Source organism: Chelonoidis abingdonii, chromosome 2, assembly GCF_003597395.2.
Source record: "Chelonoidis abingdonii isolate Lonesome George chromosome 2, CheloAbing_2.0, whole genome shotgun sequence".
In the NCBI taxonomy this organism is placed as follows: domain Eukaryota; kingdom Metazoa; phylum Chordata; order Testudines; family Testudinidae; genus Chelonoidis; species Chelonoidis abingdonii.
The window spans coordinates 220356462-220375834 of record NC_133770.1 but is presented as its reverse complement, the minus strand read 5'-3'; the positions used below and the strand labels follow the sequence as shown (position 1 = coordinate 220375834).

Here is a 19373-nt window from a genome sequence, read left to right as displayed (position 1 = left end):
GGTACATGAAGAAGGTTGATTTCAGCTTGGAAGATGCACTGGACAAGGACACTTGGAGATGAAGAATAAGACCCTTTCTGATGGGACAAGGTGAAGACAAAGAAGAAGAGGTGTCTGATAGTGAAACATATTCAGAAGGAACTGTAAAATTAGTCCCATCTGGCAGTTGTCTTCAAAAGATCTTTATGGACAATGAGTTCATATGTGGACTAATATGTGGTGTCCTGTTTCAGAAATGTTGTCCAAAACTTATCAGCTGTTCCTAAGAAACATGCTTATGAGGAGAGCCCTGAGCGGAAACAAATTTTATGCCTGCGGATGCGGATATCGACAGATATAAATTGCTATCCGCAACCGCAGGGCTCTCATGAGAACCGTAGTAGCAGAAGGAGAGAGAGATTCAGCCCTTCTGGATTCCTCTAGGTCTCACCCTTGTTCAGGGGAAAGAGTGCTGTTTAAATACCCTAACTCCTTCCCAAAATACCTTGTCAGGCTCTAATGTATAGTCCCAGCTGCTCTGGAACTACAGATACCAGTACTCTTTGCTGAAGAGAGTTCCTGCCCATCCTGCACGTGAAGATTCACTCTTGGGCTCTGAAAACAGGCGACCTCTTGGGTTTACTTTGCAAACTATCAACTTTCCTTCTGAGATTAGTACCTCTTCCCAAACACCAAGTTCCCCATCCAATAACTGTTTTTGCAGGGGTGTAGTCATGGATATGTAGGCTTCCTTTGGCAAATTTAACACAGTTACCACAGCTATTTTCTGATTTAAGTATTGGCAAAAATTATGATAAATCAGATATTGTTTGGTAGCTGCTTGCAAATGCTGAATATTTATTTATTTTTAATTATAACTGCTTAGGTATTGCCTTACAAAGAATATTCAAATCCACAGGGAAATATTTACAAGTTCTCTTATATTGTGTTTATATAGAAAGTACTTTTTGATGGATACCGTGACTGAAAGATTTCCTTATTCATTTTTCCTAATTTTTTCCTAATTTTCTTACTCCTGGATATGGGATGTGGCAAATGTCAAAGGAGTACTGTAGGCTTGCTGGCTAGGTACAAAGTCATTTTGCCACAAGCTTTGGCTACTGTAAAACTTTTGAAAGTTCATGTGCACTGACCCTGAAAAGTTAGGGGAAAAAATCTATGAACTAGAGCAGAAATTGTTGACAGACATTCTGAGAGATGCTGGTCTGCATGGAGAGCTACAGTTTCTCCCAGGTTGTTTGTTTGTTTGGAGGCTTGTGGTCAAGCAGAAGAGCTCAGCTTCTGAGTAATATTTTTTGAGACCGTAGGTGTGCTTCTCTCCTGGTTAAGGTTTGAACATATAACCAAGAGCATATCAGTCTTAATCAGGTCTGACAACACTGACACGGTATCCTACCTAGGGAACTGAGGAAGCATCAAGAGCAGAAACCTTGCAACAGAAGCCCACAGACTATTCTTTCTGTTTCAAAGACCCAACTTCCGTGCACCCAACTGGTCACCTAATTAGAAACGTATTAGATGGTGCTTCCCCCTGAGATCTTTAAAGACTTGACTCAGAAATGGGACATGGCAGGAATGGACTTTCTGGAATCTTGTCATAGCCAACTGTAGTAGTGAGACAATGCTGCAATAAATATTGGATTGCAGTCTGTTACCATTTTCACAAGAACAGAAGTCATGTTTAGTCTCAGGTATTCAAAGTTAAACTTGTTTCTTCTCACAGATTTGTAGGTATTTTTGTGTCAATTTTGTTTTGGCCAGGTATAGTGCAAATGGGTGATATGTGCAATCTTTCCCTTGTAGCTCTGTCACAAAACATCAGTCTTATTCATAACATATATGATATTCCTGTCCTAGGGCTCTCTTGCACAAATACAAACTGTGCTACTAGGAACAAGAGTGAGACTGCCAAACATTTTTAATGATGCCCCATGCTAAGATTTATATACCATTATCTAGAACACTAAAAAAAAAAGTGTCACAGTGGGTTTTGATACTAGTTTTTATTTCTAAAAAAATCATATAATTATGACAATGATTCGTGCACTGAATTGATTTTCAGTTAATCAAGTCATATGATGTTAAATATGTCCTGTGTTATGCAGGAGGTTAGACTAGATGATCACAGTGGTCGTTTTTCTGGCCTTGGAATCTATGAATCTGTGAAAAGATGCTTTACATGCCTCCATTTTCTTCCAAAGGTGAAAAGTGAACTAAAAATGCTTCACATATCTACTGTCCAAATCAGAAAGTGTTAAAATCATGTGTGTCTTCAAATTCCTCTCTATATTACTGTATTTCAAATGTATTTTCTTCCTGAACTAAATTGTAGGAATCCTAGCAGAAGCCAGACATTAATGGACATACCAGTTTACTTCACCATGTGAAGTAAAGGCCTAGAGATTAGCACCTTTAAATGGACATTTAGGGTTAGAGTAAACTAGAATACTGATTTATTTAAATATTTGTTAACATGTAATATCTGCAGGTGAACTTTTGTAATTGATGTTTTACTGTTTCACAAGCCTTGAGTTAAGAACTTCGGCATTTTGAGTGCATTTACAAAATGAAGAACAGTTTATGCTATAGTTTGTAGTTGATTTCTTTCTTCTGTATATTTCAATGGGAACAGTGTGTACTAAACCATTACTACCACAGAGAGGTGAAAAATAGAATAGTGAATTAGTGGAAAGAGTTCTTAACAAAACTACAGCTTTGCATATCTACATTATTATTTTTGTAAATGATGCTTTTAACCAAGTCAGAATTATTATGGATTTTTTTTTTCTGAAATGCTGTCAGTTTTAATATTTTAGCTAATAGGGCATCAGTTCTTTTGACAAATCTAGAATCTCAGCACTAGAGGGTTTTTTTTTCATGTGTAAATTACACATCCTTGCAAAAGAAAAACTAAACTTTGTAAGCAAGCACTGTTCTGTGTTCAGCTCACACCATCAAAGCTGTCATTCCCCTTTTCCAGTGCTTTTACAAGCAAAGTTTGGATCTCATAGGAAGATTATGTGGGGAAAAGATATATAAGGCAACTGTGAATTACATAGCATAGCTATTATATACATGTGTTGTTACTCTATGTACAATATTTGGCTTTTAGTATTACAGACTACAATCTAGAAATATCTGGGCTCTGATCCTTTTTACTGGATAACTTACACATTTAATTATTAAAAAACTGAATTTCAAAAGTTTTTATAATCTGTAATCCTAATATTTTTACAGGCACAACTTTGCACTTGCAGTGAAATGCAGAGAAAAATATTAGCAGATTGATATATAATTACTTACATGTCTTCAGCAATGAAATAATCTAGTTAAGCATTAAAAGGATTGTCAGTTTAAAACCACACTTATGTAGAAAATCTTTTTAACTTGTTATTCTTACAAGTACAATTAATAAAATGAAAAAAAAAGTGATTAGAAAGAAGTATTTTCTTTCTTTTTTTCAGTTTGTATATAGTCAGTTTCCCTGTTTTCCCTGTAGAGTCAATTTGATAGGGCCCCATTCCCGCAAAGTGGCCTGTGTACTTTTGAGCCCTGCTACGCCCGTCCAAACTCATATCAAAGTCATCGAGCATCTGTGCAGCTGTAAGGGTCTGTCATAAACCATTTTGCAATATGAGGGTCTTTTTTCAGTTTTCATGGTTTTTTGTTCTTTTGCATAATGGAAGAGAGAGAGACAATTTTTTTTTAAATAGATAAAAGATGTGATTGAAGCACCATAATAATTGTTCTTGATGTAGGGATGGATATAATATCAAACTGCTCTTATATTTTTTTTTGAATTACTGAATTTAAATTTGACGTATCTTTTCAATGACTAATTCCATCCATTGTTCATTGTATGTGCAAAAGATCCAGGCTGGGTTGTTGGCCTGGCTGAATATCTGGCCCTATGCATATACTTCTTTTTTATTTCTGTGTGTGCTACTGTAAATATATTTTGAAGAACATGATGGCAAAAATACAGGAGTGCAAAATATAATCTTGAGTTGTATTTTGAATGACGTTTAGTGGGTGAAATATCTAATAGGGCTGTTAAAATTTTTATTCATTCTGTATCAGCAGTTAAAATCAAGATCTGCTGAATCAGTAATATTTTTCTCCTTTTTGAAACTGAAATTTGGCTTCTGTTTCACTTAAAATATGGTTGTTTGTCTTGTTCTGGCTTTAGCTTTTGGTTTCTTTGCAGTCTTGTATTTTCACCATTACATCTTCATTCATCATCATAGATCAGTGGTAGAACTGCTTCATCATGCTTTTCTTTACACAGATGCACGGCTCTTTGTGTGTTTTGCTTCTAACTTGTCTTTCATCCTGCCTTTTGTCTCTTTTGCATGGAAATTGATCGCTCATAAAGAATGCTATCAAATTCAGGAACTGGTAAAAGGATACCATTTCAAAGGTAGAATGGAGATCGACAGATTCTGAAGGATGAGACAGACAGTTTGCCTGCTTCAACATGGCTGCATAGCTAAAATATTAAAGCTGGTGGCATGCTGTTAAATCCTTTGTGCATACCATCTTAAGAATTTCTCAGTGTAGGTAACCTCCAACCCTCTGACTGTATGCAAAGCAGGAAGCCTGAATGAGAGCATTGTGTTGCAAATACTTAAGATGAAGCAGGACTAAAAGCCCAATCTTAGTGGTTATTTTGGACATTTTAACATTCAAATCATGTCTAAAAGAAAAGAGCTCATTATGACTCAGTTCCATTAATTAGACGTAAATTGCCGTCTTTAGTGCCTTAACACAAAAGAAGGTAACGGGAATTCTGCAAGACCAGAGAATACAGAAATTCTGATCATATGAGAGCATAGGCTAGGAAACTGTAACTGAATACAAGGCCCCATTGAACTTGAGCAGAACCCTCATCACATATAAGTGTGTGTGTGCTAGTACATACTGTATTTAAAATAATCACTTCTTAAACTTTTTTCCTTTTTCTTGATTATACCCTTATGTTTGGATTGACTGTAAACAGAGTGGTGAACAGTAGAGACTGTGTGCTCTACATCATGGCATGAAACAATTATGTTCAATCTAAAAAAGTGAGAGATCATTCTTTTAGAACAAGAGTCATAGCTAGGTTTGAGGAGAAACTAAAAGAGTTCTTAACTTTTCATAGTCTTGGGATTACGTTAGGATGACTGATTGCACCTATTAACTGTATGGCTTTGGGCCTAAAAACTAACAGAATACAGATGCATTGCATCTAACATACGCTGATTTTAGGATTCTGTGCGTCTTTAGACAACACAAAAAAAAGTTGAAAGCCTAAAAAGGTAAATATGTACATGTAGGCAGCTTGATATGCTAATGTTGGTAATGATTATTGTTATATTAGCTTAAATATCCTGGCTATTGCACTGTACATTTCTTTTTAGCTTTCTTCCAAAATTAATAGGAAAATAATTGTATGTTTAAAACATTATTTGCACAGATTAGAGCCTGCTAAAAATAGATCAATTAAATTCAGACACATGAAATTTTCATCTTCCTCTCTTGGGATTTTATGAAGCAGTAACTTCTGATAAATCTCTACTTTGTGCACTAAATAATCCTTCACAGACGTGTCCTCCAAATTAAATTCAGAAATAGAAAATTAAATGTGCAGGAATGTTAAACAATCAAAGGCAAGAAAATGGAATAATACTTGCTGGGAGACTAAAAGAAATTAAAGCATTTCAGATTAACTTTTTGGTTTTTTGAATGTAGGCATCTAATAAGGAATAACTTGGTTATGTAGAAATGAGAGGTGATGGGAGCAAATTATTTTTAAGAAATTGATTTCATTTTTTTCTTGTGTTAGATTGATAAAAGCCAAGTGGCTGTTACTTTCTACACTGTTGTGTAGTTATTTGTCTCTGTTCAGTTAATAACTATATATATATATATACATTTGTAAAAATGAAAGCCAACATATTTTTGGAGGTTGGTTTTCTGTTATTCTTTTAGGGTATGATTTCTATTTGTTAATATGATGTCCTCCACCACGTAATATCTTGTTACCTTCTGTACCTGCATACTCAGTTACTTTGGTTTAATTGAGTGTAAAAGAGAAGCCCAGTACTGCAGCATGAACAGGAACCTTTAGCGATTGTGTGTAATTGATTGTGCTTGGTTTTCAGAGTTGCTGAGCTTCTGAGTTGCAAGAGAGGGAGAAAGGGAGGACACCCTCAGTGAGGTAGAGCTGGCAAGCCCCAGCTGTATGGTATCTTGGGACTCCCCAAGGCCAAGGGAATCCTCAGCTGCTCCATTAGGATGGGTCTCCAACCACTTTGTGTTTCCAGAAGGGACTGGACAGTGAGTTAGGAGGTCATAGGCCGGGGATTTCTGGTAGTTGTTTTTGGTCAGTCCAGCAAATAGTAGGAAAAAATAAACAGATTTAAAGGAACTCAGAGAGAAATAGGAGCCTCAACTGCTTTGAGAATCAGGCCACTAGTCTATAGCACACAACATAAAGCACTAAAAAAATGTAAAACCCATAAAAATGTCCAAGTAAATACGAATAAAATGAAATACGAATAAAATACGAACAAAATGTAAATGAAAACTTACAGGGTTACTTGTAAACTGTGAAAGAACATGAAGCCTATAAAATGAGTCATTTTTTAAATTCAGACTACTGATACCTCAACAGGATTCTAGACAACGAGGATATAGCTCTTGGGAATAGCACAGTAGTTTAAAAACTAAGAACCAGAAATATTACTGTTTTCAAAAGTTAGCTGACACATAAGCAAGCTTTTTTGTCTTCTTCAGATGACGTGAATTTAGTAGGTTTAATGATTTTGAATTATTTTAAATTAATCACTAATTTTGAAATGTTTTATTGAAAGTACTTTCTTAAATAACAGCCTATAAAAGTACAAAAATAAAAATGTCTTAAACACTTACACCCTAAAAGCTAAATTATGCCACATGTAACTTTAGACAGAATTTGTCACTGAAAATGCTGATCTAGAATCTTAAAGTGACTGCCTTGCTTTTATACTATTGCTATTGAAGAATTGTGGAATTTTAATTTGTCTTCGTGTCTCTTTTTTTTAAAATTCACAAATTGATTTCTTTTGTCCTCATATATTGAGCTATTTGGTTTGTGGATCTTGTGTTAACCATCAGTTACACCAATGTTTATAGTACATCCCCATTTGTTAAAAGTACGTTCTCTAAATCATCACCAGTAGGGTTTTAATTTAATTTACTAGTTCTAGATGAAAAAGATGGCTTTTACCCATGCAGGTACAGGGTTCAAGTGATATAACCCAAAATCACATCAGAACACAAATGGAGTTAGGAGATATGCGTTTTATTAACCATATTTTCATGTCATATGCATTGAGTTTATAACAATACATGCTGTACAGACACCAGGGCCAAATTCTGCACCATTTATACCATTACAATGCTGTAAATCTGGAGTGACTTCAGGGATGTTAGTAATGTTACTCCAGCTTTAGCGTGGTATAACAGAGCAGAATGTGACCCCAAGATTCTTCGTTGTCAAAAAATGTTCAGTAGGACTGAAGTGCTTATTAAATAACATTTTAAGCTATATAAGTCATGCAGGAAGCAGGTCCTGGAGCAAACCTAGGAACCCAGCTCTAGCAAGCAATGTTCTTTTCTTCTCCTGTCATTATCAGGCAATTACATACTGCAGTAGTGGACAAAGTACAAGAACCTGAATTGTCATCAGACTTGTGCCAGTGGCAGGACCGGTAAATTGCTTCCCTGAGCATACTGGTGTGTGTGTGTGTTTCTTTCCCATCTGTTAGTCAACTGAGGAATGAATGTAAAGAGCCATTCACTTCAAAATTAGTTAAAGAAATGGAAGTTATTAGCAAATTATTTTTTTCTATTTTTATGATTTTGCTAGAATAGAAATGGCACTAATTATCTGAAACGTATAACTTAGAAGCACCTCATTTACAGTTGTGAGTCTTTGAGGTGTGTGTGTGCGTTTGTTTCCTACTTCTGTGGCCATAGATGAAGACTTCTATGAAAGCTGCTGATCATATATTCCCTGTGACTCACCCTACCTCAGAATCTTAGAAAGCCTAAGAGGAAATAAAACTCTCTTCATTTAAGAAGGCAGTATCTGGCCACGTAAGTGCACTGGCTTTTTCTGAGTTTGACCTAGATTTGGAGTTTTCAGATGCACCCAAATATATTTCTCTGTTGGCGCAAGGCCCTGGTGTTCTTCAGCTAGTTCTCTGAAATAATAATAATAATAATAATTAATAAATTAATAGCATGTTGAAGACTGTCTGTGGATGCTGATTATCACAGCTATGTTCTGATTGGTCAGTTGGGACTTTGGGTGGACTCAAAAGTGCAAAGCTCGGACCTCATCAAGACAAAATAAGGAAGCTCAGATATCCATTAATTTAAACAGAATTTTTTTAAAAAAATAAATGTTTTCTAGTGTATTTTCCCACCCTTAAACCTATGGGTTTTTTTCTCTGTACCCACAAGACCTTCTTTTCCCCCCATCTGCTGAACTTTGCATCTTAAGAAACTGAATTGAGAGCCTTAAATCACTTTCTAATTCAGGTTTGTTCAATATACTTTTATCTTAAAAGCACTCCTAAAGCCTCTGTAGCACTGCTGCACACCAAAAGGCTGTGCTGAGAGTGAAGCGGAGTCCCTCTGAAGCACACTGTTCGTGTTCTTTACGCAGAGGTCCTTCAAAGGAAGATGGATGCTTCTCAGCCTGGCTGCAATGCTCAGCAGCGTGACAGGTTTCAGTTTAAAGAATGTTGTTGAGAAGCTGAGCAGGGAGTTGGTTTGAGGGTCACAAATCAGCTTCCTGAGCTGCAAAGTTTACAAAGTGGGGTAAGGGGGGAGATTGACACTTTTAAACTGCCTGTGTCTGTCTGAATTATGCTGCCCTTTCAAGCAGCAATTTGTGGTGCTTTGGGCACTTTCATGTCTCCTTTAACTGAAACAGGAAACGAATTAAAAAAAACCCTCTTATGTTTTATTTAAAAAGCCATGATTTAATAACAATAAACCATTAAGCATTAATGGTTAATAATCAAACATTAGGCAATGAGGCCAAATATATGGTAGGCATGTACCAGTAAACTAGGCATGCAGGTTCTGATGTGACTTATCGCTCCAACAGTTGCTTTGTGAACTCTCATTTCTGCCCTCCCCCCTCACTAGTTCCTGCCTGCTTTAGACACTGGCATTATCATTCCATGGATTTAGGCCTTGCACCATTGGATACAATTGGCTTACATCTTGGCGCCACAGTAGCCTACCAGTTGCATACTTAGCTCATCCAGTTTTTCTTCAGTGGCTGATTTAAAGCTTCCCTCTGGGTTCTTCCTGCTCACTTGGGCACAGTTCAGCAATTTATGGGAAGCTTTTTGTTTATGCCTGTCAACTCCATTTCGAGTCAGATGAGGGCATTGCTCCTCCCCAAGTGGCAGTGCTAATTGCAACCCAAATTGGCCATATTGTAAAGTCTATTTTGGATCCCGTGCTAGCAGCCTTTGCCAGGTCAGCCTCTATCCATCCAAGGTCAGGTTAGCCTATGAGTCCCTAAGGACAACTGCACAGAAGTTCTGCTTTTAAAATCTAGCTATAGTTCACTGGAAGGGTTGTGTCAGAGCAGAGATTTTTTGGAAGACCAGTTTCCCTTAGACATTGATTCTAACCTCAGGCAGTCCTCCACCTCAGAATTGTAAACAAATGTAGCTGTAATTTTTTCCCCTCTGGGTAGCAGTGTATATAACCCTCTTGTAATCTGTACAGACTTTATCAGTCACTGGCTGCAAACAGACTTTCTCTTTTCTCCTGTTTTCCTTAGTAAGAAGAAATCACATTCAGTATTGGGCTTTAACAGAAAAAAATATTTATTTTCCCTTGCAGAAGGCTGTCCACTGAACTTGAAGTACCTCTGTTTAAATGAGTTAGTACATCTATACATTTGCAGTTTTTAGTGTTTTTTTGTGGCTTGTGTCAATGTGATTTGATATGCCTATCTATTTGTGTTGTGGATCATATCAGAGTCCTTCCACTGGTGACTTAAATTCTGACCTACAGAAGAGCATACTTCCCACACCCATAAAGATTGGCTATGACCAGTGCTAGAATGTTGGACAGGGAAACTCACTTTAGGCAAACCTAGTTTCAAAGTCTGTGTTCTTATGTATAGCAAGCACAGCATTAGGGGAGTGGAGAGGCAGTACGGAGAGGAATGAACGCAGAAATATACATCAAGAACTCCTAAGCTCTAATGTCTGCTTTACCATCAACTTGCTGTTTGTGGCATTAGGCAAGACATTTAACCTTTTGTGTCGCTTCTCGATCTGTAAAATGAGAATACTTACCTACCTCAAAGTGCCCTTGTGGGGGTTGTATGATGCTTTGAAAATATAAAATGTTATCTATTGTTAGCTATCTGTCAATCTCTTGCAACCTTTAAAGATGTTCTTACTTATGTGAAGATCTATTATAACAGTAAAACTATAGTAGTTTCTGAGAAAAATATGGGTTTAGCCATTAATCCAACCAGTTTTTGGATAATCAGCTAGAAAGAGAAATTGGTCCAATAAAAGATATTACTTCAGCCCCCTTGTCTCTCTAGAGATTCTTTGCAGTTCCTTCTTGGCTAGCAGTGCACATGGAAATGTGCAGCTGCACAGCGTTAAGAACTTTTGCCTGACAGATAGGTGGTGCTTGTCATTCATTGACTAAGATAGTTAAATAGGGTTTTGTTTTTTAATTATTACTTAGATCTGTGCTCCGCTGTCCTTGTTTCTGCACTAGATGAGAGGATTGCTATCCAATGACAGCCAAAGATGCCTCCTGAATTGGATCCTCTTTGAATTTTGATGCCATTGATTCTTGTGCTACTTGGGAGAATCAAGGATGTCAGTATGTAAATCACTCTGATAGCACCGTTTGAGATAGAGGTTTTTAGAACTATTTTTTGTTTGATTTTTGTTTTCCTCTTGAATTCTGCTTCCAAGGAACCCCTTTCTGAATCTCTGGACCTTGTATGTACTCCTTATAAATGACAAAGGAGAAACCATGGTCTTATGCAACAGGTGAACATTGGCTATGATAGTTCTTATCCTTACAGCAGCAAACACAATCTGCTTAGTCTAGACTGACCCTTACAGTTGTATTTGAAATGGTTGATTTGGAGAGACAAATAATGTTGCAATATTCGCACATTATGGCTTGCATTTATTTGGCTAAGTTGAAGAGATATCATATACATTCTGGGATGTGTGTCAAGGGCATAGGCGCAGTTTGAAAATCTCTTGCCCACAAAATCCCATAATATCGAGAGACTACTGTATGTACTTAAATGCAAAATCTCCTTCAATAAATAAACGGACATGAATTACTGGTAAGTTATTTAAGTAACCACTGCCTTATCTTTTTGCTTGTGTGAAGTGTTACTTTTTACTCTGAAACTAAATGTATTTTAATGTAAAAAAAAAGCAAACTGTGCATGCTTTGAAAAGCAAATAATTTATAACCCATATTCATTTGCATACTTGCTTTAAAAATATCTCAGATGTTCATTTGTGGAATGACTGATATGTTTTGGAGTGTGTGTTTGTGAAAAAGTGTCCTGACTTCCTATTAAGGCCTAAAGAATTAAAACGATACCAAATACTTTGATTAGGTTATCAGGAAAAAGCATATGAAATATACTCTTTAGATTTTTTTCTTTTATTTTTTTTCTATTGAAAAAGTGAGGATTGGTGATCCTCACCAAACAGTTGGTGATCTTTGAGAATTCTAAGGAACTTCTGACTCTTTGTCTTCGCAAAAGAGAGGGAAAAGAATCCTAAGATGCACTTTCTAATATGAAAATACAACTCCATAACTTTTAGAATCTATTTGCTAGTTCTTGTGCATTGAAATACTTCAGTGAGTCACTTTATGCAGAAGTTGTATGTAACATATTTTTGTCTGCGGTGGTGGTATAGCCATGTTGGTCCCAAGATATCAGAGAGACAAGGTGGATGAGGTAATATTCTTTATTGGACCAATGTATGTTGGTGAAAGAGACAAGCTTCTGAGCTACATGGAGCTGAAGAAGAGCTCCAGTGCTTCTCTCTCTCACCAGCAAAAGTTGGTCCAATAAAAGATACTACTTCACCCATCCTGTGTCTCTAATATATTTCTAAATAAACTGCATCTAATCTCTGACGTGTTTTATTTGTTGAATTAAATGTGATCATATTTACCTTATTTTAGATGAAGGCCTTCAAATAAAATATGGAGATAGGATAAACTGAAAACTTTGGTTTCTTCTTCGAGTGATTGCTCATGTCTATTCCACAGTAGGTGTGCATGCATGCCACGTGCACTCGTGCCAGAAGTTTTTGCTAGCATGCCTTGTGCCCTGGGTTTTAAGTCGTGCAACACTTGTAGGCAATCTGTGTCACTGAGTGATCCACACATGGACTGTCTGCGCTGTTTGGGGGAAACCCATCTCAGCAATCGCTGCAAGTTTTGCAAGTCGTTTAAGCCTCGGACCAAAAGAGAGAGAGACATTAGGCTCCAGTCTATTTTGATGCAGTCGGTGCTGAACCCGGTTCCAGCGTGCCACTCCGAGTTGGCACCAGCCACCGTAGTGTCGGTGCGCGGCAACCCTTCGGCACCATCGACTAGTTATCAGCGCTCCCCATCCAGTGGGTATGCCAAGAAGGCTAGAAAGAGTCCTTCTTCACCGCGGCACCGGAGTAAACCCGGGGCAGAGACTAGGCCCATGTCGGGCAATCCTCAATCCCCACCAGCCTCTAGGCCTCCAACTCAACTCGAGCGGACTAGTCCAGCCCATTTGGAGCAGGCCTCCCCAGATGTCCAGATGCTCTCCACACCAGAGGCCCTGCAGGCGGCCTGGGATGTTATGTCCATGCCGGTACCAGGAGCACTGCCAATGTAGGCCCTGCACTCTAGAGGCAAGCTGTCGCTGGGATCTCCCCAGTCACTCCCGGCTCGGTACCAGTCTCAATCGAGGGAATGTTCCTGACGCCGTTCGTCGCCCAGCAACCGTTCAGGGCAAAGTCCACTTGGATTGCCCTCAACGCCCACCAGGCTGTCTGGTTGGGTTCCATCTGGCTGAGACTCTTGGCATTGCTCTGCTTGGAGGAGTGAACACTGATGGGACCGAAGTAGATGATGCCAAAGGTCCTTGTCTCGGAGGGGCTATCGCAGCCAGTCACAGCACGAGCAGCGATGTTGTTTCCATTTGTCGTCCTGCTCCAGGACCACGCCACGGCACTGCCTCCGCAGCCCCAGGAATCAATCACTGGTGTCTCGCTGTCACGGGTCCACTCTGGGAGGAAAGCACACAACCAATTGGAGAAGGGAAGCTTTATTGAAGGTGGATCCCTGATGAGAGCTGGCAGGGTGGCCCCAGACGTCCTCTCAAAACAGCCTTTTCCCTGCTTCCTTGCCTTTGGGAGGACCCAGGCTGTGACTGTGAGCAACTCTTATAGACCCACCACTTCGGGCTTGTTAGTGTACAACACCAAGTCCACGTTAGTCTCAGTACAATGCATAGAGTTTATCGGGGCTGTCCTGGATGCCTTGTCGGTCAAAGCCTCCCTCCCACTGGACAGGGACTCATCAACACGGTTACAAGGTTTCCGGTGACAACAGCCAGAGTGTGCCTCCTGCTCTTGGGTCCCACATCAACGTGCATGTATGTGGTCCATCATGTAAATTCAAGTTGAGGACCTTCCAACTCTGGTTGGCCTCCGAGTTCTCCCAGGCCAGGGACAGGATGGACAAATCCTGACGGTGCCTGAGCCAGGGATGACCTCCCTACGGTGGTGATCCTCTGCAGGGGCAGGGCACCGTTGCCGGAACTAGTGTCCGACACATCGGACGTGGAACGGGAGGCCCATGTGAGAACCGTTCAGACCCAAGATCTGTGGTCGGCTCAGGATCTAACCCTCCAAAAATAAATGTCAAGGAGCTCAGGGCGGTATGGCTGGTGTGCATGGCCTTCTGCTTCCATCTGGAGGGCCGGGTGGTCAGGGTCTTCATGGACAGCACAGCCTCGATATTCTATATCAACAGGCAAGGTGGGGCCCGATTCTCTGCCCTCTGCCGCGAAGCCCTCAGGCTGTAGGACTTTTGTATAGCCCACAATATTTGCCTACAGGCCTTCCATCTGCTGGGTGCCCAGAACGCACTGGCGGATCACTTGAGCAGGAACTTCTCCTCTCAGCACGAGGGGTCTCTCCACCTAGAGGTAGTGCACAGATTTTTCCAAGTGTGGAGAACTCCCCAGGTGGACCTGTTTGTGACTCAGCAGAACCATCGCTGTCCCTGGTTCTGCTCTGGGGTGGGGGCTGGGATGGGGCACTATCTCCAATGCCTTCCTCCTGTCCTGTCAGGCCAGTTTCTCTGTGCCTTTCCCCCATTCCCGTTGATCGGCAAGGTCATGGAAAAGATAAGTCGGACAAGGCCCAGGTCCTTCTGATTGTCCCAGCATGGCCCAGGCAACATTGGTACAGGACACTTATGGGCCTGGCAGTCGCCCCGCTGTGGGCATTGCCATCCAACCCGGACCTGCTGTCCCAGGACCAAGGCCACTTCTCCACCCCAACCTAGTGGCACTCCACCTCACAGCATGGCTGCTCAATGGTTAGGTAGAGAGGAAAGGACGTGCTCAGAAGGGTTCAGCGTCCTCCTAGAAAGCAGGTGGCCCACCATGCGCTGAGCCTACTTGGCAAAGTGGTCCCAGTTTTCCAGATGGGTGGACAAGTAGGGTGTTTCCCTGGTGGCTGCCCCGATCCAGCTTATTCTGGACTACTTCCTTCACCTTAGAGCTCAGGGCCTGGCGCCTTTGTCAGTCAAGGTGCACCTGGTGACCATATCGGCCTTCCACCCACCGGTGCAGGGCCATACAGTATTCTCCCATGACTGGCCAGTGCCTTAAGGGGTTGGATCCTCTCTTCCTGTATGTTAGGCCCCCTGTCCCATAGTGGAACCTAAACCTGGTGTTGACCCATCTCACGGGATCCCCGTTTGAGCCTCTAGCTACGTGCTGCTGGTCATATCTCTCATGGAAGGTGGCCTTCCTGGTTGCGATCACGTCGGCTAGGCGGGTCTCAGAACTTGGGGCCCTGACCTCAGAGCCTCCATACACAGTGCTTCATAAAGATAAGGTCCAGCTCCACCCACACCCTTCATTCCTCCTGAAGGTCGTCTCCAGTTATCACATGGGTCAGGACATTTTTCTGCCAGTCCTCTGCCCCAAGCCCCATGCGACCAATGAGGAGCACCATTTCCACATGGTGTATGTGAGACGGACTCTGACTTTCTACCTGGAGCAGACTAAGCCGTTCAGAAAGTCCTTGCATCTGTCCATCGCCTTGACTGAGCACATGAAGGGTCGGCCGATCTCCACATCCCTGAGTGTCATAGTTAAGATGTCCTAACCCCCAGTGGAGACAGTGGGTCCATCAACCGAACCACTGCTTTTTGGGGAGGTGGATTGCATATGCCAATAGAAGAATCGTTCCCATTGGTGTAGGTAGTATCTACACTGAAGTAGTGCAGCTATGCCACTGTAGCATTTCAAGTGTATACAAGGCCTAAATAGCTGGAGTGTAATGGAATAACTAATTTCAGCTAACTGTTGCAATGACAACAAGAGCTTCATCTCTGCCCCAAAGAGTTGACAATCTAAGGCCCCAATCCTGAAAATATTGACACATATGAGTAGTTCTGCAGAGCTCAATGCCTGTAAAATTAAGCATGTGTATAACCCTTTGCAGAATCAGGGCCAAAGAAAATTTTCACATTTAGAGGTATATATATTTGTGAAAAATTAGTATTGCAGTCTCCTACTGCGCTCTCCAAAAGGCAAGTTAAATATGGAGTATCAATTACAGATGCAATCTTCTGTAATCACAATTCTTCAGGAGCCTTGATATTCTTGACTTTTATTTTGTGTAGAAATTTTACTCAACTTGGAATACGTATTAGCTTAACAGTAGTGTATAGGTTTTAAAGATCTAAAAATGGATTACAAAATGAAGGACTCATCTTTGTGAGAAACTTTTGAATGTTTCTGCTGTGCAAACTCAGATCATTTTGAGACTATTTAATAACAGCCCTGGCAACCAGATCTCTTTTATGTGAAGTGTACTTATCTTTGTCTCTACATGAAAAGAAGCTGTTACCAAAATTGATATGTAAACACTACATTAGGGAAACAAATATTTCCTTGTAAATGAGTGTTGGTTACAGGAATTGCAGTCCTCTTGCTTCTGTTCATGTGAATGTGGTTTAACTAACAATAATTTTGCATGGGACAATGTAGTCTGTTATTTTTGTTATGTCCCAGAGGATGTAACGAGGTGACAACAAACAGCCATGTCCAATTGTAAGTGCTTTTCTGATGTTGTCTTATACAGCAATTAAAAAAAATTGTATGAAGCCGGTTTACGTTTACATTCAGTTCTTCTATTGAATCTAAGGAATCCCATTTTTCCTGGCACCCCCACCTCCCTACATACTGCCTCCTACTCATTGACAAGAACTTTGCAAAAATCTCCTTGCAGCATTGTAGTGTCTATTCTTCTCCACAATGAAGCCTTCCCAGTGTTGTCAGTGGAAACAGAGTGAATCTGACATTGTATGAGGCTAGTTAGCATTCCTCTGCTTTTGCTGAAATAGAATCCCAGAGCTGGGGTACAGGCTAGGCTCCTTTGCACTTTCTGGCTTTTCTCTGCTTCTGCACAGTGGAATAATTGTCTGAAGCGAGGGGAAGAAGGACAGAATACAGAGGGTTGAGGAAAAAGGGAGAGAAATGAGGAAAGGCTATGAGGAACTGAGCTGTAAGCATAAGGTAAAAACGAACTGCATAACAGTGTTGCCATCTTGGATTTAATATCAAGAGTGCACTAAAATTTGGCTGCTTCAGTTAACATCAGGCTACAGAGATAATTATAACCCTAACTTTTAAGCATATACCTAATTTGAAGCATATGAGTAGTTCCATTGACTTCACTGGGGATTACTTACATCTTAAAGTGAGGACATACTCAAGCAGTTTGTTGAATCAGGGCCTGACTGCCCAATCCTCCATGCTTTAGTGATACAGAACTTCAACACAACCACTTGTATAAGTAAGTGTTGAAGGATCAGGCCATTATTGGTTTTGTGTACATTATTTAATATTATATGCTCTCACCTATATCAACCTCCTTCTTTTCTTCATCCTCTTCCTTCTCCCTTTATTTTAGCAATTTCATCTTGATCTGTTAGCTATCTCTTGATTTCGAAAACATTTTGGAGGGTTGGCTTCAGTCTGTAAATTTCAAATGTCATGAAATCTATGTCAAAGGGGTATTAGAGCTAAACTTTGAACCTCAAATTCTCCAAGAGAATTTTGGCAGGATAAATGCTAGCTGGCTTTGGAATTTTATCCGTAGTCTATATAAAGCTTCATACTACAGACTAAGGATTGGAATTCCCATAAAACATTTTAATGGAAACTAGTGGCTTTCTGTTAAAAAGGAAGGAAAAAAAAAAGAAGATGAGGAAGGCCTCATTTAGTGTAATAAAAGCCTCAAGATGTAAATTTGCAAATATTTATTTTACTCACTAGTTTTGATAAGATTCTGTAAATTGGCTAACCAATTACTGTTGTTATGAAGAGCACGCAGAGTCTGCTAATCTAAATGTTAATACATTTGTAGCATTTCATTCTGTTCTATGAAAAGAGAAATTAAGGTGAGGGAACCTTCTTGATTCTAGTTCTTATAATTATGTCACGTTTTGTTTTTGTTTTTGTTTTTCTTAAATGAGCTTGTTTCGGATTTACTGAAGCCTGGTAGGTGGGCTAATAACTTTAGAATTAGGCATTCCATGTAGCTCTGCCACTCACAGCAAAGAATTCTACAAGTAAAGGCCTTTGGAAATTGAGCATTCCTGTAAATTCTAAAAAAAATTACATTATAGATTTCAAACGGTGACGAAAGAAATGATAAATATTTAGGTAACTTGAAGATCACTGTTTCCCCACTTTGCTGTGATGAATTAATTTTCATAGACTTTCTCTGGTATGACATGAGTACAGTGGCACAATTTAGCAAACACTAGATGAATACCAACTTCTCTGTGTCACCTGACTATGAATAGAGATAGTAGACATTCTAATTCCTAATAATGTCCTTGATGGACTATACGAAAAATCAGGATTAAAATTTTGGCTTTTCTGGGGGCATGAGAAAGGATCCAATTTTTTTTTTTTGTATTGTTTTGGCATGGGTGGAAGGAACAAGGGAAGAGGGTTTTAAAATTCTCCACATCTCCTTGAAGAGAGTTTTCATTTAAATATTGCAATAATAGAATAAGCTAAATTAAATACTGTTAATATCTACTTGTTTAACCAACTTTTTATGGATTGATCTGCCATTATGTTGCAACTTCACATGGGCTAATTTTGAGCAATTATTTGAAGATATTCTTCCAGAAAGGGATGCACTGTGCGTGGTAAGCATACATTTAAAGCAGCAGTTTTCAAACTGTAGGTCACAATCCAGAACTGGGTCGTGGAATGGAAGGGACTGGGTCGTGGCAGCTCTGGTCAGCACTGCCAATTGGGCCATTAAAAGTCCCATTGGTGGTGTTGCCCAGATAAGGGACGCAAGTCCCTACCTGTTCTGACACTGCGTTGCCCCCTAGAAGCAGCAGGTTTGGCTCCTAGGCAGGGGACCCATGGGGCACCGCGTGCTGCCCCTGCCCTGAGCACCGGTTCCACACTCCGATTGGATGGGAACCAATGCACGCCTCCGCCTAGGAGCTGGACCTAGGGCGCAGCACAATCCGCGGTGCCAGGACAGGCAGGAGGCCAGCCTCTGCACGCCCTCCTGTGCCGCTGACCAGAAGCCACTCAAGGGAAGCCCGCACTTCAATCTCCAGCCCTGAGGCCCCCCTTCCAACCCAGAGCCTCTTCCTGCACCCAAAACCCCTCATCTCTGGCCCCACCCCAGAGCCCTGACCCCCTCCTGCACCCCTACCCTCTGCACCATCCCTGACCCCCCCACAAACCCAGAGCCTCCTCTTGCACCCCAAACCCCTGATCCCTGGCCCCACTCCAGAGCCTGCACCCCCAGCCCAGAGCCCTGACTCCCTCTCGCACCCCAACACCCTGCCACATCCCTGAGCCCTACCTCGAGCACCCTCCTGCATCCCAAACTCCTCATCCCCTGCCCCAGCCCAGAGCCTGCACTCCCATCCCCAGAGCCCTGACAGCCTCCCACACCCCAACTCCCTGACCCAGCCCAGAGCCCCCTCCCACACCCTGAACCCCTCATTCCTGTCTCTACCTTGCAGCCCTCACCTCTGCATCCCAC

General features: G+C 40.8%; 1 protein-coding gene across 1 annotated transcript in view; it reads left to right on the top strand.

Annotated features, from left to right (window-relative positions):
• Positions 1-19373, top strand: part of CDH2 (cadherin 2) — a 191551-nt gene that overhangs the window by 60990 nt on the left and 111188 nt on the right. The gene's annotated exons all lie outside the window — the stretch shown is intronic.